Source organism: Ambystoma mexicanum, chromosome 5q (genome assembly GCF_040938575.1).
Source record: "Ambystoma mexicanum isolate Mex_15411 chromosome 5q, UKY_AmexF1_1, whole genome shotgun sequence".
NCBI lineage: Eukaryota > Metazoa > Chordata > Amphibia > Caudata > Ambystomatidae > Ambystoma > Ambystoma mexicanum.
Window position 1 is genome coordinate 458515110 of NC_090933.1, and position 24454 is coordinate 458539563.

A 24454-nucleotide genomic window follows, 5' to 3' on the forward strand; every position below is an offset into this window, starting at 1 on the left:
CCCCGCTCATGCCCTTTGTCTCCCTCCTGTACCCCCCACCCCCACTCATGCCCCGTGTCTCCCTCCTGTTCGCCCACCCCCCGCTCATGCCCCATGTCTCCCCTGTTCCACCCCAACCCCCGCTCATGCCCTGTGTCCCCCTCCTTTCCGCCCACACGCCGCTCGTGCTCCGTGTCTCCCCTGTTCCCCTCCACCCCAGCTCATGCCCCCTGTCTCCCCTGTTCCCTCCACACCTCGCTCATGCCCGGTGTCTCCCTCCTTTCCCCCCACCCGCGCTCATGCCCCGTGTCTCCCTCGTGTTACTCCCCACTCCCTGCTCCTGCCCCGTGTCTCTCTTGTGTTTCTTACCACCCCCCGCTCATGCCCCGTGTCTCCCTCCTGTTCCCCCCACCCCCGCTCATGGCCCGTGTCTCCCTCGTGTTCCCTCCACCCCCCACTCATGCCCAAGTCTACCTACGCTCATGCCCCGAGTACCCCCCACCCCCCACTCTACCCCATGTCTACCTCGTGTAGCCCCCACCCCCTGCTCATGCCCCGTGTCTACCTCGTGTACCCTCCCCACCCCGCTCATGCCCCGTGTCTACCTCGTGTAGCCCCCACCCCCTGCCCCGTGTCTCTCTCCTGTTGCCCCCACCCCCTGCTCATGCCCCGTGTCTCCCTCATGTTCCCCCCACCCCCCGCTCATGCCCCATGTCTCCTTCGTGTTACCCCAACCTCTGCTCATGCCCAGTGTCTCCCTCCTGTTCCCCCACCCCCTGCTCATGCCCTGTATCTGCCCTGTTCCCCCAACCCCCTGCTCATGCCCCGTGTCTCCCTCATGTTACCCCCCACCCCCGCTCATGCCCCATGTCTCCTTCGTGTTACCCCAACCTCCGCTCATGCCCCGTGTCTCCCTCCTGTACCCCCCACCCCCTGCTCATGCCCTGTATCTGCCCTGTTCTCCCAACCCCCTGCTCATGCCCCGTGTCTCCCTCATGTTACCCCCCACCCCCGCTCATGCCCCATGTCTCCCTTGTGTTACCCCCCACCCCCGCTCATGTCCCATGTCTCCCTCGTGTTACCCCCCACCCCCGCTCATGCCCCATGTCTCCCTTGTGTTACCCCCACACCCCGCTCATGTCCCATGTCTCCCTCGTGTTACCCCCCACCCCCCGCTGATGCCCCGTGTCTCCCTCCTGTTCCCCCCACCCCCCGCTCATGCCCTGTGTCTCCCCTGTTCCTCCCCACCCCCCGCTCATGCCCTGTGTCCCCCTCCTTTCCCCCCCACCCCCGCTCATGCCCCGTGTCTCCTTCGTGTTTCCCCTATCCCCCGCTCATGCCTCGTGTCTCCCTCCTGTTCCCCCCACCCCCCGCTCATGCCCCGTGTCTCTCTCTTGTTCCCCCAACCTCCGCTCATGTCCCATGTCTCCATGTCTCCCTCGTGTTACCCCCCACCTCCCGCTCATGCCCCTTGTCTCCCTCATGTTCCCGGTCATTCCCCGTGTCTCCCTCATGTTAACCCCCGCTCATGCCCTGTGTCTCCCTCCTGTACCCCCCACCCCTGCTCATGCCCCGTGTCTCCCTCCTGTTCCCCCCACCCCCCGCTCATGCCCCGTGCCTCCCCTGTTCCACTCCACCCCCCGCTCATGCCCCGTGTCCCCCTCCTTTCCCCCCCACTTGCCGCTCATGCTCCCTGTCTCCCCTGTTCCCCTCCACCCCAGCTCATGCACCCTGCCTCCCCTGTTCCCCCCACCCCCCGCTCATGCCCGTGTCTCCATCCTTTTCCCCCAACCCCTGCTCATGCCCCATGTCCCCCAATTCCCCCCACCCGCCGCTCATGCCCCGTGTCTCCTTCGTGTTACCCCCAACCCCTGCTAATGCCCAGTGTCTCCCTCCTGTTCCCTCACCCCCCGCTCATGCCCCATGTCATTCTCTTGTTCCCCCCACCCCCACTCATGCCCCGTGTCTCCTTCGTGTTTCCCCTATGCCCCGCTCATGCCTCGTGTCTCCCTCCTGTTCCCCCCACCCCCCGCTCATGCCCCGTGTCTCTCTCTTGTTCCCCCAACCTCCACTCATGCCCTGTGTCTCCCTCCTGTACCACCCACCCCCTGCTCATGCCCTGTATCTGCCCTGTTCCCCCAACCCCCTGCTCATGCCCCGTGTCTCCCTCATGTTACCCCCCACCCCCGCTCATGCCCCGTGTCTCCCCTATTCACCCCCACCCCCCTACTCATGCCCCATGTCTCCCTCCTTTTCCCCCCAACTCCGCTCATGCCCCATGTCTCCATGTCTCCCTCGTGTTACCCGCCACCCCCCGCTCATGCCCCATGTCTCCCTCCTGTTCCCCCCACCCCCCGCTCATGCCCTGTGTCTCCCCTGTACCACCCCACCCCCCACTCATTCCCTGTGTCCCCCTCCTTTTCCCCAGCCCCCGCTCATGCCCCTTGTCTCCCCTATTCACCCCCAGCCCCCGCTCATGCCCCGTGTCTCCCTCGTGCTTGCACCACCCCCCACTCGTGCCCCGTGTCTACCTCGTGTACCCTCCCCACCCCCCGCTCATGCCCCGTGTCTACCTCGTGTAGCCCCCACCCCCTGCCCAGTGTCTCTCTCCTGTTGCCCCCACCCCCTGCTCATGCCCCGTGTCTCCCTCATGTTCCCCCCACCCCCCGCTCATGCCCCATGTCTCCTTCGTGTTACCCCAACCTCTGCTCATGCCCAGTGTCTCCCTCCTGTTCCCCCACCCCCTGCTCATGCCCTGTATCTGCCCTGTTCCCCCAACCCCCTGCTCATGCCCCGTGTCTCCCTCATGTTACCCCCCACCCCCGCTCATGCCCCATGTCTCCTTCGTCTTACCCCAACCTCCGCTCATTCCCCGTGTCTCCCTCCTGTACCCCCCACCCCCTGCTCATGCCCTGTATCTGCCCTGTTCCCCCAACCCCCTGCTCATGCCCCGTGTCTCCCTCATGTTACCCCCCACCCCCGCTCATGCCCCATGTCTCCCTTGTGTTACCCCCACCCCCGCTCATGTCCCATGTCTCCCTCGTGTTACCCACCACCCCCGCTCATGCCCCATGTCTCCCTTGTGTTACCCCCTACCCCCCACTCATGTCCCATATCTCCCTCGTGTTACCACCCACCCCCCGCTGATGCCCCGTGTCTCCCTCCTGTTCCCCCCACCCCCCGCTCATGCCCTGTGTCTCCCCTGTTCCTCCCCACCCCCCGCTCATGCCCCGTGTCCCCCTCCTTTTCCCCCCACCCCCGCTCATGCCCCGTGTCTCCTTCGTGTTTCCCCTATCCCCCGCTCAAGCCTCGTGTCTCCCTCCTGTTCCCCCCACCCCCCGCTCATGCCCCGTGTCTCTCTCTTGTTCCCCCAACCTCCGCTCATGTCCCATGTCTCCATGTCTCCCTCGTGTTACCCCCCACCTCCCGCTCATGCCCCTTGTCTCCCTCATGTTCCCGGTCATGCCCCGTGTCTCCCTCATGTTAACCCCCACCCCGCTCATGCCCTGTGTCTCCCTCCTGTACCCCCCACCCCTGCTCATGCCCCGTGTCTCCCTCCTGTTCCCCCCACCCCCCGCTCATGCCCCGTGCCTCCCCTGTTCCACCCCACCCCCCGCTCATGCCCCGTGTCCCCCTCCTTTCCCCCCCACTTGCCGCTCATGCTCCCTGTCTCCCCTGTTCCCCTCCACCCCAGCTCATGCACCCTGTCTCTCCTGTTCCCCCCACCCCCCGCTCATGCCCCGTGTCTCCATCCTTTTCCCCCCAACCCCTGCTCATGCCCCATGTCCCCCTATTCCCCCCACCCGCCGCTCATGCCCCGTGTCTCCTTCGTGTTACCCCCAACCCCTGCTAATGCCCAGTGTCTCCCTCCTGTTCCCTCTCCCCCCGCTCATGCCCCATGTCATTCTCTTGTTCCCCCAACCCCCGCTCATGCCCCGTGTCTCCCTCCTGTACCCCCCACCCCCACTCATGCCCCGTGTCTCCTTCGTGTTTCCCTTATGCCCCGCTCATGCCTCGTGTCTCCCTCCTGTTCCCCCCACCCCCCGCTCATGCCCCGTGTCTCTCTCTTGTTCCCCCAACCTCCGCTCATGCCCCGTGTCTCCCTCCTGTACCCCCCACCCCCTGCTCATGCCCTGTATCTGCCCTGTTCCCCCAACCCCCTGCTCATGCCCCGTGTCTCCCTCATGTTACCCCCCACCCCCGCTCATGCCCCGTGTCTCCCCTATTCACCCCCACCCCCCTACTCATGCCCCATGTCTCCCTCCTTTTCCCCCCACCCCCGCTCATGCCCGGTGTCTCCATGTCTCCCTCGTGTTACCCGCCACCCCCCGCTCATGCCCCATGTCTCCCTCCTGTTCCCCCCACCCCCCGCTCATGCCCTGTGTCTCCCCTGTACCACCCCACCCCCACTCATTCCCTGTGTCCCCCTCCTTTTCCCGCAGCCCCCGCTCATGCCCCTTGTCTCCCCTATTCACCCCATCCCCCCGCTCATGCCCCATGTCTCCCTCCTTTTCCCCCCAGCCCCCGCTCATGCCCCTTGTCTCCCCCACCCCCCGCTCATGCCCCGTGTCCCCCTTATTCCCCCCACCCGCTGCTCATGTCCCGTGTCTCCCCTGTCCCGCCCCACCCCCTGCTCATGCCCCGTGTCTCTCTCCTGTTGCCCCCCACCCCCCCCTCATGCCCCTTGTCTCCCTCATGTTCCCGCTCATGCACCGTGTCTCCCTCATGTTACCCCCACCCCATCGCTCATGCCCTGTGTCTCCCTCCTGTACCCCCCACCCCCCACTCATGCCCCGTGTCTCCCTCCTGTTCCCCCCACCCCCTGCTCATGCCCTGTGTCTCCCCTGTTCCACCCCACCCCCCCGCTCATGCCCTGTGTCCCCCTCCTTTCCCCCACCTGCCGCTCATGCTCCGTATATGCCCTGTTTCCCTCCACCCCAGCTCATGCCCCCTGTCTCCCCTGTTCCCCCCACCCCCCGCTCATGCCCCGTGTCTCCCTCCTTTTCCCCCCAACCCCCACTCAGGCCCCGTGTCCCCCTATTCCCCCCACCCACCGTTCATGCCCCGTGTCTCCCTTGTTCCGCCCCACCCCCGCTCATGCCCCGTGTCTCCCTCCTTTTCCTCCCCACCTGCGCTCATGCCCCGTGTCTCGCTCCTGTTCCCTCCACCCCCCGCGCATGCCCCGTGTCTCCCTCGTGTTACTCCCCACCCTCTGCTCATGCCCCGTGTCTCCCTTGTGTTACCTCCTACCCCTTGCTCATGCCATGTGTCTCCCTCCTGTTCCCCCCACCCCCCGTTCATGGCCCGTGTCCTCCTCGTGTTACCTCCCACCCCCCACTCTTGCCCCGTGTCTCCCTCGTGCTTGCCCCACCCCCCACTCGTGTCCCGTGTCTACCTCGTGTACCCTCCCCACCCCCCACTCATGCCCCGTGTCTACCTCGTGTAGCCCCCACCCCCTGCCCCGTGTCTCTCTCCTGTTGCCCCCACCCCCTGCTCATGCCCCGTGTCTCCCTCATGTTCCCCCCACCCCCCGCTCATTCCCCATGTCTCCTTCGTGTTACCCCAACCTCTGCTCATGCCCAGTGTCTCCCCCCTGTTCCCCCACCCCCCGCTCATGCCCCGTGTCTCTCTCTTGTTCCCCCAACCCCCGCTCATGCCCCGTGTCTTCCTCCTGTACCTCCCACCCCCCACTCATGCCCCGTGTCTCCTTCGTGTTACCCCCCAACCCCCGCTCATGCCTCGTGTCTCTCTCCTGTTCCCCCCACCCCCGCTCATGCCCATGTCTCCCTCCTGTTCCCCCCACCCCCCGCTCATGCCCTGTGTCTCCCCTGTACCACCCCACCCCCCGCTCATGCCCCGTGTCCCCCTCCTTTTCCCCCCACCCCCCGCTCATGCCCCTTGTCTCCCGTATTCACCCCCACCCCCCGCTCATGCCCCATGTCCCCCTTATTCCCCCCACCCGCTGCTCATGCTTCGTGTCTCCCCTGTCCCGCCCCACCCCCTGCTCATGCCCCGTGTCTCCCTCCTTTTCACCCCCACCCCCGCTCATGCACTGTGTCCCCCTTATTCCCCCCACATGCTGCTCATGCCCCGTGTCTCCCCTGTCCCGCCCCACCCCCTGCTCATGCCCCATGTCCCCCTCCTTTTCCCCCCCACCCCCGCTCATGCCCCGTGTCTCCCTCCTGTTCCCCCACCCCCCGCTCATGCCCCATGTCTCCCTCATGTTACTCCCCACCCCTCGCTCATGCCCCATGTTTCCTCTGTTCCCGCCACCCCCCGCTCATGCCCCGTGTCTCCCTCCCCCCCCCCACCCGCGCTCATGTCCCGTGTCTCCCTCGCGTTACTCCCCACCCCCCGCTCATGCCCCGTGTCTCTCTTTTGTTACCTTCCACCCCCCGCTCATGCCCCGTGTCTCCCTCCTGTTCCCCCCACCCCCCTCTCATGGCCCGTGTCTCCCTCCTGTTCCCCCCACCCCCCACTCATACCCCGTGTCTACCTCCGCTCATGCCCCGTGTACCCTCCCACCCCCCACTCTACCCCATGTCTACCTCGTGTAGCCCCCACCCCCTGCTCATGCCCCGTGTCTCTCTCCTGTTGCCCCCCACCTCCTGCTCATGCCCCGTGTCTCCCTCATATTCCCCCCACCCCCCGCTCATGCCCCATGTCTCCTTCGTGTTACCCCAACCCCTGCTCATGCCCAGTGTCTCCCTCCTGTTCCCTCTCCCCCCGCTCATGCCCCATGTCATTCTCTTGTTCCCCCAACCCCCGTTCATGCCCCGTATCTCCCTCCTGTACCCCCCACCCCCACTCATGCCCCATGTCTCCTTCGTGTTTCCCCTATGCCCCGCTCATGCCTCGTGTCTCCCTCCTGTTCCCCCCACCCCCCGCTCATGCCCCGTGTCTCTCTCTTGTTCCCCCAACCTCCGCTCATGCCCCGTGTCTCCCTCCTCTACCCCCCACCCCCCACTCATGCCCCGTGTCTCCCTCCTGTTCCCCCCACCCCCTGCTCATGCCCCGTGTCTCCCCTGTTCCACCCCACCCCCCGCTCATGCCCCGTGTCCCCCTCCTTTCCCCCACCTGCCGCTCATGCTCCGTATATGCCCTGTTTCCCTCCACCCCAGCTCATGCCCCCTGTCTCCCCTGTTCCCCCCACCCCCCGATCATGCCCCGTGTCTCCCTCCTTTTCCCCCCAACCCCCACTCAGGCCCCGTGTCCCCCTATTCCCCCCACTCACCGCTCATGCCCTGTGTCTCCCTTGTTCAGCCCCACCCCCCGCTCATGCCCCGTGTCTCCCTCCTGTTCCCCCCACCCCCCGCGCATGCCCCGTGTCTCCCTCGTGTTACTCCCCACCCCCTGCTCATGCCCCGTGTCTCCCTTGTGTTACCTCCTACCCCTTGCTCATGCCATGTGTCTCCCTCCTGTTCCCCCCACCCCCCGTTCATGGCCCGTGTCCTCCTCGTGTTACCTCCCACCCCCCACTCTTGCCCCGTGTCTCCCTTGTGCTTGCCCCACCCCCCACTCGTGCCCCGTGTCTACCTCGTGTACCCTCCCCACCCCCCACTCATGCCCCGTGTCTACCTCGTGTAGCCCCCACCCCCTGCCCCGTGTCTCTCTCCTGTTGCCCCCACCCCCTGCTCATGCCCCGTGTCTCCCTCATGTTCCCCCCACCCCCCGCTCATGCCCCATGTCTCCTTCGTGTTACCCCAACCTCTGCTCAGGCCCAGTGTCTCCCTCCTGTTCCCCCACCCCCCGCTCATGCCCCGTGTCTCTCTCTTGTTCCCCCAACCCCCGCTCATGCCCCGTGTCTTCCTCCTGTACCTCCCACCCCCCACTCATGCCCCGTGTCTCCTTCGTGTTACCCCCAACCCCCGCTCATGCCTCGTGTCTCTCTCCTGTTCCCCCCACCCCGCTCATGCCCGTGTCTCCCTCCTGTTCCCCCCACCCCCCGCTCATGCCCTGTGTCTCCCCTGTACCACCCCACCCCCCGCTCATGCCCCGTGTCCCCCTCCTTTTCCCCCCACCCCCGCTCATGCCCCTTGTCTCCCCTATTCACCCCCACCCCCCGCTCATGCCCCATGTCTCCCTCCTTTTCCCCCCACCCCCCGCTCATGCCCCATATCCCCCTTACTCCCCCCACCCGCTGCTCATGCTTCGTGTCTCCCCTGTCCCGCCCCACCCCCTGCTCATGCCCCGTGTCTCCCTCCTTTTCACCCCCACCCCCGCTCATGCCCTGTGTCCCCCTTATTCCCCCCACTTGCTGCTCATGCCCCGTGTCTCCCCTGTCCCGCCCCACCCCCTGCTCATGCCCCATGTCCCCCTCCTTTTCCCCCCCACCCCCGCTCATGCCCCATGTCTCCCTCCTGTTCCCCCACCCCCCGCTCATGCCCCATGTCTCCCTCATGTTACTCCCCACCCCTCGCTCATGCCCCATGTTTCCTCTGTTCCCGCCACCCCCCGCTCATGCCCCGTGTCTCCCTCCTTTCCCCCCCACCCGCGCTCATTTCCCGTATCTCCCTCGCGTTACTCCCCAGCCCCCGCTCATGCCCCGTGTCTCTATTTTGTTACCTTCCACCCCCCGCTCATGCCCGTGTCTCCCTCCTGTTCCCCCCACCCCCCTCTCATGGCCCGTGTCTCCCTCCTGTTCCCCCCACCCCTCACTCATACCCCGTGTCTACCTCCGCTCATGCCCCGTGTACCCTCCCACTCCCCACTCTACCCCATGTCTACCTCATGTAGCCCCCACCCCCTGCTCATGCCCCGTGTCTCTCTCCTGTTGCCCCCCACCCCCTGCTCATGCCCCGTGTCTCCCTCATATTCCCCCCACCCCCCGCTCTTGCCCCATGTCTCCTTCGTGTTACCCCAACCCCTGCTCATGCCCAGTGTCTCCCTTATGTTCCCTCACCCCCCCGCTCGTGCCCCGTGTCTCTCTCTTGTTCCTCCAACCCCTGCTCATGTCCCGTGTCTCCCTCCTGTATCCCCCACGCCCCACTCATGCCCCGTGTCTCCTTCGTGTTACCCCCAACCCCCGCTCATGCCTCGTGTCTCCCTCCTGTTCCCCCCACCCCCCGCTCATGCCCTGTGTCTCTCTCTTGTTCCCCCAACCTCCGCTCATGCCCCGTGTCTCCCTCCTGTACCCCCCACCCCTGCTCATGCCCTGTATCTGCCCTGTTCCCCCAACCCCCTGCTCATGCCCCGTGTCTCCTTCATGTTACCCCCCACCCCCGCTCATGCCCCATGTCTCCCTTGTGTTACCCCCCACCCCCCGCTCATGTCCCATGTCTCCCTTGTGATACCCCCCACCCCCGCTCATGCCCCATGTCTCCCTTGCGTTACCCCCCACCCCCGCTCATGTCCCATGTCACCCTCGTGTTACCCCCCACCCCCTCTGATGCCCCGTGTCTCCCTCCTGTTCCCCACACCCCCCGCTCATGCCCTGTGTCTCCCCTGTTCCTCCCCACCCCCCGCTAATGCCCCGTGTCCTCCTACTTTTCCCCCCACCCCTGCTCATGACCCTTGTCTCCCCTGTTCACCCCCACCCCCTGCTCTTGCCCCGTGTCCCCCTTATTCCCCGCACCCGCCGCTCATGCCCATGTTTCCCCTGTTCCACCCCACCCCCTGCTCAAGCCCCGTGTCTCCCTCCTTCCCCCCCCACCCCCGCTCATGCCCCGTGTCTCCCTCCTGTTCCCCCCACCGCCCGCTTATGCCCCTTGTCTCCCTCGTGTTACTCCCCACGCTCATGCCCCCTGTTCCCCCCACCCCCCGCTCATGCCCCATGTCTCCCTTGTGATACCCCCCACCCCCGCTCATGCCCCATGTCTCCCTTGCGTTACCCCCCACCCCCGCTCATGTCCCATGTCACCCTCGTGTTACCCCCCACCCCCTCTGATGCCCCGTGTCTCCCTCCTGTTCCCCACACCCCCCGCTCATGCCCTGTGTCTCCCCTGTTCCTCCCCACCCCCCGCTAATGCCCCGTGTCCTCCTCCTTTTCCCCCCACCCCTGCTCATGACCCTTGTCTCCCCTGTTCACCCCCACCCCCTGCTCTTGCCCCGTGTCCCCCTTATTCCCCGCACCCGCCGCTCATGCCCATGTTTCCCCTGTTCCACCCCACCCCCTGCTCAAGCCCCGTGTCTCCCTCCTTCCCCCCCACCCCCGCTCATGCCCTGTGTCTCCCTCCTGTTCCCCCCACCGCCCGCCTATGCCCCTTGTCTCCCTCGTGTTACTCCCCACGCTCATGCCCCCTGTTCCCCCCACCCCCCGCTCATGCCCTGTGTCTCTCTCCTGTTGCCCCCCACCCCCGCTCATGCCCCTTGTCTCTCTCATGTTCCCGCTCATGCCCCGTGTCTCCCTCATGTTCCCACTCATGCCCCGTGTCTCCCTCATGTTACCCCCCACCCCCTGCTCATGCCCTGTGTCTCCCTCCTGTACCCCCCACCCCTGCTCATGCCCCGTGACTCCCTCCTGTTCCCCCCACCCCCCGCTCATGCCCCGTGTCTCCCCTGTTCCACCCCACCCCCCGCTCATGCCCCGTGTCCCCCTCCTTTCCCCCCACCCGCCGCTCATGCTCCCTGTCTCCCCTGTTCCCCTCCACCCCAGCTCATGCACCCTGTCGCCCCTGTTCCCGCCACCCCCCGCTCATGCCCCTTGTCTCCATCCTTTTCCCCCAACCCCTGCTCATGCCCCATGTCCCCCTTTTCCCCCCACCCGCCGCTCATGCCCCGTGTCTCCCTCGTGTTCCCCCCACCCCCCCGCTCATTCCCTGTGTCTCCTTCGTGTTACCCCCAACCCCTGCTCATGCCCCGTGTCTCCCTCCTGTACCCCCCACCCCCATGCATGCCCCGTGTCTCCTTCGTGTTTCCCCTATCCCCCGCTCATGCCTCGTGTCTCTCTCCTGTTCCCCCCAGCCCCCGCTCATGCCCCGTGTCTCTCTCTTGTTCCCCCAACCTCCGCTCATGCCCCGTGTCTCCCTCCTGTAGCCCCCACCCCCTGCTCATGCCCTGTATCTGCCCTGTTCCCCCAACCCCCTGCTCATGCCCCGTGTCTCCCTCATGTTACCCCCCACCCCCGCTCATGCCCCGTGTCTCCCTTGTGTTACCCCCACCCCCCGCTCATGTCCCATGTCTCCATTTCTCCCTCGTGTTACCCCCCACCCCCCGCTCATGCCCCTTGTCTCCCTCATGTTCCCGCTCATGCCCCGTGTCTCCCTCATGTTACCCCCCACCCCACGCTCATGCCCTGTGTCTCCCTCCTGTACCCCCCACCCCTGCTCATGCCCCGTGTCTCCCTCCTGTTCCCCCCACCCCCCGCTCATGCCCCGTGTCTCCCCTGTTCCACCCCACCCCCCGCTCATGCCCCGTGTTCCCCTCCTTTCCCCCCCCAACCGCCGCTCATGCTCCCTGTCTCCACTGTTCCCCTCCACCCCAGCTCATGCACCCTGTCTCCCCTGTTCCCCCACCCCCGCTCATGCCCCGTGTCTCCATCCTTTTCCCCCCAACCCCTGCTCATGCCCCATGTCCCCCTATTCCCCCCACCTGCCGCTCATGCCCCGTGTCTCCCTTGTGTTCCCCCCACCCCCCGCTCATTCCCTGTGTCTCCTTCGTGTTACCCCCAACCCCTGCTCATGCCCAGTGTCTCCCTCCTATTCCCTCACCCCCCGCTCATGCCCCGTGTCATTCTCTTGTTCCCCCAACCCCCGCTCATGCCCCGTGTCTCCTTCGTGTTTCCCCTATCCCCCGCTCATGCCTCGTGTCTCCCTCCTGTTCCCCCCAACCTCCGCTCATGCCCCGTGTCTCCCTCCTGTACCCCCACCCCCTGCTCATGCCCTATATCTGCCCTGTTCCCCCAACCCCCTGCTCATGCCCCGTGTCTCCCTCATGTTACCCCCCACCCCCGCTCATGCCCCGTGTCTCCCTTGTGTTACCCCCACCCCCCGCTCATGCCCCGTGTCCCCCTCCTTTTCCCCCCACCCCCTGCTCATGCCCCTTGTCTCCCCTATTCACCCCCACCCCCCGCTCATGCCCCATGTCTCCCTTGCGTTACCCCCCACCCCCCGCTCATGTCCCATGTCACCCTCGTGTTACCCCCCACCCCCTCTGATGCCCCGTGTCTCCCTCCTGTTCCCCACACCCCCCGCTCATGCCCTGTGTCTCCCCTGTTCCTCCCCACCCCCCGCTAATGTCCCGTGTCCTCCTCCTTTTCCCCCCACCCCTGCTCATGACCCTTGTCTCCCCTGTTCACCCCCAGCCCCTGCTCTTGCCCCGTGTCCCCCTTATTCCCTGCACCCGCCGCTCATGCCCATGTTTCCCCTGTTCCACCCCACCCCCTGCTCAAGCCCCGTGTCTCCCTCCTTCCCCCCCCAACCCCGCTCATGCCCCGTGTCTCCCTCCTGTTCCCCCCACCGCCCGCTTATGCCCCTTGTCTCCCTCGTGTTACTCCCCACGCTCATGCCCCCTGTTCCCCCCACCCCCCGCTCATGCCCTGTGTCTCTCTCCTGTTGCCCCCCACCCCCGCTCATGCCCCTTGTCTCCCTCATGTTCCCGCTCATGCCCCGTGTCTCCCTCATGTTCCCGCTCATGCCCCGTGTCTCCCTCATGTTACCCCCCACCCCCTGCTCATGCCCTGTGTCTCCCTCCTGTACCCCCACCCCTGCTCATGCCCCGTGACTCCCTCCTGTTCCCCCCACCCCCCGCTCATGCCCCGTGTCTCCCCTGTTCCACCCCACCCCCCGCTCATGCCCCGTGTCCCCCTCCTTTCCCCCCACCCGCCGCTCATGCTCCCTGTCTCCCCTGTTCCCCTCCACCCCAGCTCATGCACCCTGTCGCCCCTGTTCCCGCCACCCCCCGCTCATGCCCCTTGTCTCCATCCTTTTCCCCCCAACCCCTGCTCATGCCCCATGTCCCCCTTTTCCCCCCACCCGCCGCTCATGCCCCGTGTCTCCCTCGTGTTCCCCCCACCCCCCGCTCATTCCCTGTGTCTCCTTCGTGTTACCCCCAACCCCTGCTCATGCCCCGTGTCTCCCTCCTGTACCCCCCACCCCCACGCATGCCCCGTGTCTCCTTCGTGTTTCCCCTATCCCCCGCTCATGCCTCGTGTCTCCCTCCTGTTCCCCCCAGCCCCCGCTCATGCCCCGTGTCTCTCTCTTGTTCCCCCAACCTCCGCTCATGCCCCGTGTCTCCCTCCTGTAGCCCCCACCCCCTGCTCATGCCCTGTATCTGCCCTGTTCCCCCAACCCCCTGCTCATGCCCCGTGTCTCCCTCATGTTACCCCCCACCCCCGCTCATGCCCCGTGTCTCCCTTGTGTTACCCCCACCCCCCGCTCATGTCCCATGTCTCCATTTCTCCCTCGTGTTACCCCCCACCCCCCACTCATGCCCCTTGTCTCCCTCATGTTCCCGCTCATGCCCCGTGTCTCCCTCATGTTACCCCCCACCCCACGCTCATGCCCTGTGTCTCCCTCCTGTACCCCCCACCCCTGCTCATGCCCCGTGTCTCCCTCCTGTTCCCCCCACCCCCCGCTCATGCCCCGTGTCTCCCCTGTTCCACCCCACCCCCCGCTCATGCCCCGTGTTCCCCTCCTTTCCCCCCCCAACCGCCGCTCATGCTCCCTGTCTCCACTGTTCCCCTCCACCCCAGCTCATGCACCCTGTCTCCCCTGTTCCCCCACCCCCGCTCATGCCCCGTGTCTCCATCCTTTTCCCCCCAACCCCTGCTCATGCCCCATGTCCCCCTATTCCCCCCACCTGCCGCTCATGCCCCGTGTCTCCCTTGTGTTCCCCCCACCCCCCGCTCATTCCCCGTGTCTCCTTCGTGTTACCCCCAACCCCTGCTCATGCCCAGTGTCTCCCTCCTATTCCCTCACCCCCCGCTCATGCCCCGTGTCATTCTCTTGTTCCCCCAACCCCCGCTCATGCCCCGTGTCTCCTTCGTGTTTCCCCTATCCCACGCTCATGCCTCGTGTCTCCCTCCTGTTCCCCCCAACCTCCGCTCATGCCCCGTGTCTCCCTCCTGTACCCCCACCCCCTGCTCATGCCCTATATCTGCCCTGTTCCCCCAACCCCCTGCTCATGCCCCGTGTCTCCCTCATGTTACCCCCACCCCCGCTCATGCCCCGTGTCTCCCTTGTGTTACCCCCACCCCCCGCTCATGCCCCGTGTCCCCCTCCTTTTCCCCCCACCCCCTGCTCATGCCCCTTGTCTCCCCTATTCACCCCCACCCCCCACTCATGCCCCATGTCTCCCTCCTTTTCTCCCACCCCCTGCTCATGCCCCGTGTCCGTCCCCCTTATTCCTCCCACCCCACCCGCTGCTCATGCCCCGTGTCTCCCCTGTCCAGCCCCACCCCCTGCTCATGCCCCGTGTTTCCCTCCTTTTCCCCCCACCCCCGCTCATGCCCCGTGTCTCCCTCCTGTTCCCCCACCCCCCGCTCATGCCCCATGTCTCCCTCGGGTTACTCCCCACCCCTCGCTCAAGCCCCATGTTTCCCCTGTTCCCCCCACCCCCCGCTCATTCCCTGTGTCTCTCTCCTGTTGCCTCCCTCATGCCCCTTGTCTCCCTCATGTTCCTGCTCATGCACCGTGTCTCCCTTATGTTACCCCCCACCCCCCGCTCATGTCCTGTGTCTCCCTCCTGTACCCCCCAACCCGCTCATGCCCCGTGTCTCCCTCCTGTTCCCTCCACCCCCCGCTCATGCCCCGTGTCTCCCCTGTTCTACCCCCCCTCCTGCCCCGTGTCCCCCTCCTTTCCCCCCACCCGCCGCTCATGCTCCGTATCTGCCCTGTTCCCCTCCACCCCAGCTCATGCCCCCTGTCTCCCCTGTTCCCCCCACCCCCTGCTCATGCCCCGTGTCTCCCTCCTTTTCCCCCAACCCCCGCTCAGGCCCATGTCCCCCTATTCCCCCCACCCGCCGCTCATGCCCCGTGTCTCCCCTGTTCCGCCCCACCCCCCGCTCATGCCCCGTGTCTCCCTCATTTTCCTCCCCACCTGCGCTCATGCCCCGTGTCTCTCTCCTGTTGCCCCCATCCCCTGCACATGCCCCGTGTCTCCCTCATGTTCCCCCCACCCCCCGCTCATGCCCCATGTCTCCTTCGTGTTACCCCAACCTCTGCTCATGCCCAGTGTCTCCCTCCTGTTCCCCCACCCCCCGCTCATGCCCCGTGTCTCTCTCTTGTTCCCCCAACCCCCGCTCATGCCCCGTGTCTCCCTCCTGTTCCCCCCACCCCCCACTCATGCCCCGTGTCTCCTTCGTGTTACCCCCCAACCCCCGCTCATGCCCCGTGTCTCCCTCCTGTTCCCCCTACCCCCGCTCATGCCCTGTGTCTCCCCTGTACCACCCCACCCCCTGCTCATGCCCCGTGTCCCCCTCCTTTTCCCCCCACCCCCCACTCATGCCCCTTGTCTCCCCTATTCACCCCCACCCCCCACTCATGCCCCATGTCTCCCTCCTTTTCCCCCCACCCCCCGCTCATGCCCCGTGTCTCCCTTATTCCCCCCACCCGCTGCTCATGCCCCGTGTCTCCCCTGTCCCGCCCCAGCCCCTGCTCATGCCCCGTGTCTCCCTCCTTTTCCCCCCCACCCCCGCTCATGCCTTGTGTCCTCCTTATTCCCCCCACCCCCCGCTCATGCCCCATGTCTCCCTTGTGTTACTCCCCATCCCTCGCTCATGCCCCATGTTTCCTCTGTTCCCCCCACCCCCGCTCATGCCCCGTGTCTCCCTCCTTTCCCCCCCACCCGCACTCATGCCCCGTGTCTCCCTCGTGTTTCTCCCCACCAACCCGCTCATGCCCCGTGTCTCTCTTGTGTTACCTACCACCCCCCGCTCATGCCCCGTGTTTACCTCCGTTCATGCCCCGTGTACCCCCCCCACCCCCCACTATACCCCATGTCTACCTCGTGTAGCCCCCACCCCCTGCTCATGCCCCATGTCTCTCTCCTGTTGCCCCCCACCCCCTGCTCATGCCCAGTGTCTCCCTCATATTCCCCCCACCCCCCGCTCATGCCCCATGTCTCCTTCATGTTACCCCAACCCCTGCTCATGCCCAGTGTCTCCCTCATGTTCCCTCACCCCCCGCTCATGCCCCGTGTCTCTCTCTTGTTCCCCCAACCCCTGCTCATGCCCCGTGTCTCCCTCCTGTTCCCCCCACCCCCCGCTCATGCCCCGTGTCTCCCCTGTTCTACCCCACTCCCCGCTCATGCCCCGTGTCCCCCTCCTTTCCCCCACCCCCGCTCATGCCCCTTGTCTCCCTCATGTTCCCGCTCATGCCCCGTGTCTCCCCTGTTCCACCCCACCCCCTGCTCATGCCCCGTGTCACCCTCCTTTCCCCCCACCCGCCGCTCATGCTCCCTGCCTCCCCTGTTCCCCTCCACCTCAGCTCATGAACCCTGTCTCCCCTGTTACCCCCACCCCCCGCTCATGCCCCGTGTCTCCATCCTTTTCCCCCAACCCCTGCTCATGCCCCATATCCCCCTATTCCCCCCACCCGCCGCTCATGCCCCGTGTCTCCCTCGTGTTCCCCCCACCCCCCGCTCATTCCCCGTGTCTCCTTCGTGTTACCCCCAACCCCTGCTCATGCCCAGTGTCTTCCTCCTGTTCCCTCACCCCCCACTCATGCCCTGTGTCATTCTCTTGTTCCCCCAACCCCCGCTCATGCCCCGTGTCTCCCTCCTGTACCCCCCACCCCCACGCATGCCCTGTGTCTCCTTTGTGTTTCCCCTATCCCCCGCTCATGCCTCGTGTCTCCCTCCTGTTCCCCCCACCCCCCGCTCATGCCCCGTGTCTCTCTCTTGTTCCCCCAACCTCCGCTCATGCCCCGTGTCTCCCTCCTGTACCCCCACCCCCTGCTCATGCCCTGTATCTGCCCTGTTCCCCCAACCCCCTGCTCATGCCCCGTGTCTCCCTCATGTTACCCCCCACCCCCGCTTATGCCCCGTGTCTCCCTTGTGTTACCCCCACCCCCCGCTCATGTCCCATGTCTCCATGTCTCCCTCGTGTTACCCCCGCTCATGCCCCTTCTCTCCCTCATGTTCCCGCTCATGCCCCGTGTCTCCCTCATGTTACCCCCCACCCCACGCTCATGCCCTGTGTCTCCCTCCTGTACCCCCCACCCCTGCTCATGCCCCGTGTCTCCCTCCTGTTCCCCCCACCCCCTGCTCATGCCCCGTGTCTCCCCTGTTCCACCCCACCCCCCGCTCATGCCCCGTGTCCCCCTCCTTTCCCACCCCACCCGCCGCTCATGCTCCCTGTCTCCGCTATTCCCCTCCACCCCAGCTCATGCACCCTGTCTCCCCTGTTCCCCCACCCCCCGCTCATGCCCCGTGTCTCCATCCTTTTCCCCCCAACCCCTGCTCATGCCCCATGTCCCCCTATTCCCCCCACCTGCCGCTCATGCCCCGTGTCTCCCTTGTGTCCCCCCACACCCCCCGCTCATTCCCCGTGTCTCCTTCGTGTTACCCCCAACCCCTGCTCATGCCCAGTGTCTCCCTCCTGTTCCCTCACCCCCGCTCATGCCCCGTGTCATTCTCTTGTTCCCCCAACCCCCGCTCATGCCCCGTGTCTCCCTCCTGTACCCCCCACCCCCACTCATGCCCCGTGTCTCCTTCGTGTTTCCCCTATCCCCCGCTCATGCCTCGTGTCTCCCTCCTGTTCCCCCCACCCCCCGCTCATGCCCTGTGTCTCTCTCTTGTTCCCACAACCTCCGCTCATGCCCCGTGTCTCCCTCCTGTACCCCCCACCACCTGCTCATGCCCTGTATCTGCCCTGTTACCCCAACGCCCTACTCATGCCCCATGTCTCCCTCATGTTACCCCCCACCCCCGCTCATGCCCCGTGTCTCCCTTGTGTTACCCCCACCGCCGCTCATGTCCCATGTCTCCATGTCTCCCTCGTGTTACCCCCCACCCCCCACTCATGCCCCGTGTCCCCCTCATTTTCCCCCCACACCCTGCTCATGCCCCTTGTCTCCCCTATTCACCCCCACCCCCCGCTCATGCCCCATGTCTCCTTCCTTTTCCCCCCACCCCCCGGTCATGCCCTGTGTCCCCCTTATTCCCCCCACCCGTTGCTCATGCCCCGTGTCTCCCCTGTCCCGCCCCACCCCCTGCTCATGCCCCGTGTCTCCCTCCTTTTCCCCCCATCCCCACTCATGCCCCGTGTCTCCCTCCTGTTCCCCCACCCCCCGCTCATGCCCCATGTCTCCCTCGTGTTACTCCCCACCCCTCGCTCAAGCCCCATGTTTCCCCTGTTCCCCCACCCCCCGCTCATTCCCCGTGTCTCTCTCTTGTTGCCCCCCACCCTCCCCTCATGCCCCTTGTCTCCCTCATGTTCCCGCTCATGCACCGTGTCTCCCTCATGTTACCCCCCACCCCCCGCTCATGCCCTGTGTCTCCCTCCTGTACCCCCAACCCGCTCATGCCCCGTGTCTCCCTCCTGTTCCCTCCACCCCCCGCTCATGCCCCGTGTCTCCCCTGTTCCACCCCACCCCCCCGCTCATGCCCCGTGTCCCCCTCCTTTCCCCCCACCCGCCGCTCATGCCCCGTGTCTCCCTCCTTTTCCCCCCAACACCCGCTCAGGCCCATGTCCCCCCATTCCCCCACCCACCGCTCATGCCCCGTGTCTCCCCTGTTCCGCCCCACCCCCCGCTCATGCCCCGTGTCTCCCTCCTTTTCCTCCCCACCTGCGCTCATGCCCCGTGTCTCGCTCCTGTTCCCCCCACCCCCCGCTCATGCCCCGTGTCTGCCTCGTGTTACTCCCCACCCCCTGCTCATGCCCCGTGTCTCCCTTGTGTTACCTCCCACCCCTTGCTCATGCCATGTGTCTCCCTCCAGTTCCCCCCACCCCCCGTTCATGGCCCTTGTCCTCCTCGTGTTAACTCCCACCCCCCACTCTTGCCCCGTGTCTCCCTCGTGCTTGCCCCACCCCCCACTCGTGCCCCGTGTCTACCTCGTGTACCCTCCCCACCCCCCGCTCATGCCCCGTGTCTACCTCGTGTAGCCCCCACCCCCTGCTCATGCCCCGTGTCTCTCTCCTGTTGCCCCCATCCCCTGCACATGCCCTGTGTCTCCCTCATGTTCCCCCCACCCCCCGCTCATGCCCCATGTCTCCTTCGTGTTACCCCAACCTCTGCTCATGCCCAATGTCTCCCTCCTGTTCCCCCACCCCCCGCTCATGCCCTGTGTCTCTCTCTTGTTCCCCCAACCCCCGCTCATGCCCCGTGTCTCCCTCCTGTTCCCCCACCCCCCACTCATGCCCCGTGTCTCCTTCGTGTTACCCCCCAACTGCCGCTCATGCCCCGTGTCTCCCTCCTGTTCCCCCTACCCCCCGCTCATGCCCTGTGTCTCCCCTGTACCACCCCACCCCCGCTCATGCCCCGTGTCCCCCTCCTTTTACCCCCACCCCCCACTCATGCCCCTTGTCTCCCCTATTCACCACCACCCCCCACTCATGCCCCATGTCTCCCTCCTTTTCCCCCCACCCCCCGCTCATGCCCCGTGTCCCCCTTATTCCCCACACCCGCTGCTCATGCCCCATGTCTCCCCTGTCCCGCCCCACCCCCTGCTCATGCCCCGTGTCTCCCTCCTTTTCCCCCCACCCCCGCTCATGCCTTGTGTCCTCCTTATTCCCCCCACCTGCTGCTCATGACCCGTGTCTCCCCTGTCCCGCCCCACCCCCTGCTCATGCCCCGTGTCTCCCTCCTTTTCCCCCCCACCCCCGCTCATGCCCCGTGTCTCCCTCCTGTTCCCCCAACCCCCCGCTCATGCCCCATGTCTCCCTTGTGTTACTCCCCATCCCTCGCTCATGCCCCATGTTTCCTCCTTTCCCCCCACCCCCGCTCATGCCCCGTGTCTCCCTCCTGTCCCCCCCACCCGCGCTCATGCCCCGTGTCTCCCTCGTGTTACTCCCCACCCCCCGCTCATGCCCCGTGTCTCTCTTGTGTTACCTACCACCCCCCGCTCATGCCCCGTGTCTCCTTCCTGTTCCCCCCACCCCCTGCTCATGGCCCGTGTCTCCCTCGTGTTCCCCCCACCCCCTGTGTTTACCTCCGCTCATGCCCCGTGTACCCCCCCACCCCCCACTATACCCCATGTCTACCTCGTGTAGCCCCCACCCCCTGCTCATGCCCCGTGTCTCTCTCCTATTGCCTCACCCCCTGCTCATGCCCAGTGTCTCCGTCATATTACCACCCCCCATGCCCCATGTCTCCTTCGTGTTACCCCAACCCCTGCTCATGCCCAGTGTCTCCCTCATGTTCCCTCACCCCCCGCTCATGCCCCGTGTCTCTCTCTTGTTCCCCCAACCTCCGCTCATGCCCCGTGTCTCCCTCCTGTACCCCCCACACCCCACTCATGCCCCGTGTCTCCTTCGTGTTACCTGCAACCCCCGCTCATGCCTCGTGTCTCCCTCCTGTTCCCCCCACCCCCCGCTCATGCCCTGTGTCTCTCTCCTGTTCCCCCAACCTCCGTTCATGCCCCGTGTCTCCTTCCTGTACCCCCCACCCCCTGCTCATGCCCTGTATCTGCCCTGTTCCCCCAACCCCCTGCTCATGCCCCGTGTCTCCCTCATGTTACCCCCCACCCCCGCTCATGCCCCATGTCTCCCTTGTGTTACCCCCCACCCCCGCTCATGTCCCATGTCTCCCTCGTGTTACCCCCCACCCCCGCTCATGCCCCATGTCTCCCTTGTGTTACCCCCCACCCCCCTCTCATGTCCCATGTCTCCCTCGTGTTACCCCCACCCCCCGCTGATGCCCCGTGTCTCTCTCCTGTTCCCCCCACCCCCCGCTCATGCCCTGTGTCTCCCCTGTTCCTCCCCACCCCCCGCTCATGCCCCGTGTCCCCCTCCTTTTCCCCCCACCCCCGCTCATGCCCCTTGTCTCCCCTGTTCACCCCCACTCCCCATGTCTCCCTCCTTTTCGCCCCACCCCCTGCTCTTGCCCCGTGTCCCCCTTATTCCCTCCACCTGCCGCTCATGCCTGTGTTTCCCCTATTCCGCCCCACCCCCTGCTCATGCCCCGTGTCTCCCTCCTTTTCCCCCCAACCCCGCTCATGCCCCGTGTCTCCCTCCTGTTCCCCCCACCGCCCGCTCATGCCCCTTGTCTCCCTCGTGTTACTCCCCACGCTCATGCCCCCTATTCCCCCCACCCCCGCTCATGCCCCGTGTCTACCTTGTGTACCCCCATCCCCCGCTCATGCCCCGTGTCTCTCTCCTGTTGCCCCCCACCCCCGCTCATGCCCCTTGTCTCCCTCATGTTCCTGCTCATGCCCCGTGTCTCCCTCAGGTTACCCCCACCCCCCGCTCATGCCCTGTGTCTCCCTCCTGTACTCCCCACCCCTGCTCATGCCCCGTGTCTCCCTCCTGTTCCCCCCACCCCCCGCTCATGAACTGTGTCTCCCCTGTTCCACCCCACCCCCCGCTCATGCCCCGTGTCCCCCTCCTTTCCCCCCACCCGTCGCTCATGCTCCCTGTCTCCCCTGTTCCCCTCCACCCCAGCTCATGCACCCTGTCTTTGCTGTTCCCCCCACCCCCCGCTCATGCCCCGTGTCTCCATCCTTTTCCCCCAACCCCTGCTCATGCCCCATGTCCCCCTATTCCCCCCACCCGCCGCTCATGCCCCGTGTCTCCCTCGTGTTCCCCCCACCCCCCGCTCATTTCCAGTGTCTCCTTCGTGTTACTCCCAACCCCTGCTCATGCCCAGTGTCTCCCTCCTGTTCCCTCACCCCCGCTCATGCCCCGTGTCATTCTCTTGTTCCCCCAACCCCCGCTCATGCCCCGTGTCTCCCTCCTGTACCCCCCACCCCCACTCATGCCCCGTGTCTCCTTCGTGTTTCCCCTATCACCCGCTCATGCCTCGTGTCTACCTCCTGTTCCCCCCACCCCCCGCTCATGCCCCGTGTCTCTCTCTTGTTCCCCCAACCTCCACTCATGCCCCGTGTCTGCCTCCTGTACCCCCCACCCCCTGCTTATGCCCTGTATCTGCCCTGTTCCCCCAACCCCCTGCTCATGCCCCGTGTCTCCCTCATGTTACCCCCCACACCCGCTCATGCCCCGTGTCTCCCTTGTGTTACCCCCACCCCCCGCTCATGTCCCATGTCTCCATGTCTACCTCGTGTTACCCCCCACCCCCCGCTCATGGCCCATGTCTCCCTCCTGTTCCCCCACCCCCGCTCATGCCCTGTGTCTCCCCTGTACCACCCCACTCCCCGCTCATTCCCCGTGTCCCCCCCTTTTCCCCCCACCCCCCACTCATGCCCCTTGTCTCCCCTATTAACCCCCACCCCCAGCTCATGCCCCATGTCTCCCTCCTTTTCCCCCCACCCCCCTCTCATGCCCTGTGTCACCCTTATTCCCCCCACCCGCTGCTCATGCCCCGTGTCTCCCCTGTCCCGCCCCACCCCCTGCTCATGCCCCGTGTCTCCCTCCTTTCCCCCCCACCCCTGCTCATGCCCCGTGTCTCCCTCCTGTTCCCCCACCCCCCGCTCATGCCCCATGTCTCCCTCGTGTTACTCCCCACCCCTCGCTCATGCCCCATGCTTCCCCTGTTCCCCCCGCCCCCTGCTCATGCCCCGTGTCTCTCTCCTGTTGCCCCCCACCCCCCGCTCATGCCCCTTGTCTCCCTCATGTTCCCGCTCATTCACCGTGTCTCCCTCATGTTACCCCCCAACCCCAGCTCATGCCCTGTGTCTCCCTCCTGTACCCCCCACCCCGCTCATGCCCTGTGTCTCCCTCCTGTTCCCCCACCCCCCGCTCATGCCCTGTGTCTCCCCGTTCCACCCCACCCCCCGCTCATGCCCCGTGTCCCCCTCCTTTCCCTCCACCCGCCGCTCATGCTCCGTATCTGCCCTGTTCCCCTCCACCCCAGCTCATGCCCCCTGTCTCCCCTGTTCCCCCCACCCCCGCTCATGCCCCGTGTCTCCCTCCTTTTCCCCCCAACCCCAGTTCAGGCCCCGTGTCCCCCTATTTCCCCCACCCACCGCTCATGCCCTGTGTCTCCCCTGTTCCGCCCCACCCCCGCTCATGACCCGTGTCTCCCTCCTTTTCCTCCCCACCTGCGCATATGCCCCGTGTCTTGCTCCTGTTCCCCCCACCCACCGCTCATGCTTCGTGTCTCCCTCGTGTTACTCCCCACCCCCTGCTCATGATCAGTGTCTGCCTTGTGTTACCCCCCACCCCTTGCTCATGCCATGTGTCTTCCTCCTGTTCCCCCACCCTTGTTCATGGCCTGTGTCCTCCTCGTGTTACCGCCCACCCCCCACTCTTGCCCAGTGTCTCCCTCGTGCTTGCCCCACCCCCCACTCGTGCCCCGTGTCTACCTTGTGTACCCCCCACCACCGCTCATGCTCAGTGTCTACCTCGTGTAGCCCCCACCCCCTGCTCATGCCCCGTGTCTCTCTCCTGTTGCCCCCCACCCCCTGCTCATGCCCCGTGTCTCCCTCATGTTCCCCCCACCCCCGTCATGCCCCATGTCTCCTTCGTGTTACCCCAACCTCTGCTCATGCCCAGTTTCTCCCTCCGGTTCCCCCACCCCCCGCTCATGCCCCGTGTCTCTCTCTTGTTCCCCAAACCCCCACTCATGCCCCGTGTCTCCCTCCTGTTCCCCCCACTCCCCGCTCATGCCCCGTGTCTCCCTCCTGTTCCCCCTACCCCCGCTCATGCCCTGTGTCTCCCCTGTACCACCCCACCCCCTGCTCATGCCCCGTGTCCCCCTCCTTTTCCCCCACCCCCCACTCATGCCCCTTGTCTCCCCTATTCACCCCCACCCCCCGCTCATGCCCCATGTCTCCCTCCTTTTCCCCTCACCCCCCGCTCATGCCCCGTGTCCCCCTTATTCCCCCCACCCGCTGCTCATGCCCCGTGTCTCCCCTGTCCCGCCCCACCCCCTGCTCGTGCCCCGTGTCTCCCTCCTTTTCCCACCCACCCCCGCTCATGCCCCGTGTCCCCCTTATTCCCCCAGCTGCTGCTCATGCCCCGTCCCTCCCTCGTGTTACTCCCCACCTCTCGCTCATGCCCCATGTTTCCCCTGTTCCCCCCACCCCCCGCTCATGCCCCATGTCTACCTCGTGTACCCCCATCCCCTGCTCATGCCCCGTGTCTCTCTCCTGTTGCCCCCCACCCCCCGCTCATGCCCCTTGTCTCCCTCATGTTCCCGCTCATGCCCCGTGTCTCCCTCCTGTTCCCCCCACCCCCCGCTCATGCCCTGTGTCTCCCCTGTTCCACCCCACCCCCCGCTCATGCCCCGTGTCCCCCTCCTTTCCCCCCACCCGTCTCTCATGCTCCCTGTCTCCCCTGTTCCCCTCCACCCCAGCTCATGCACCCTGTCTCCGCTGTTCCCCCCACCCCCCGCTCATGCCCCGTGTCTCCATCCTTTTCCCCCAACCCCTGCTCATGCCCCATGTCCCCCTATTCCCCCCACCCGCCGCTCATGCCCCGTGTCTCCCTCGTGTTCCCCCCACCCCCCGCTCATTTCCCGTGTCTCCTTCGTGTTACCCC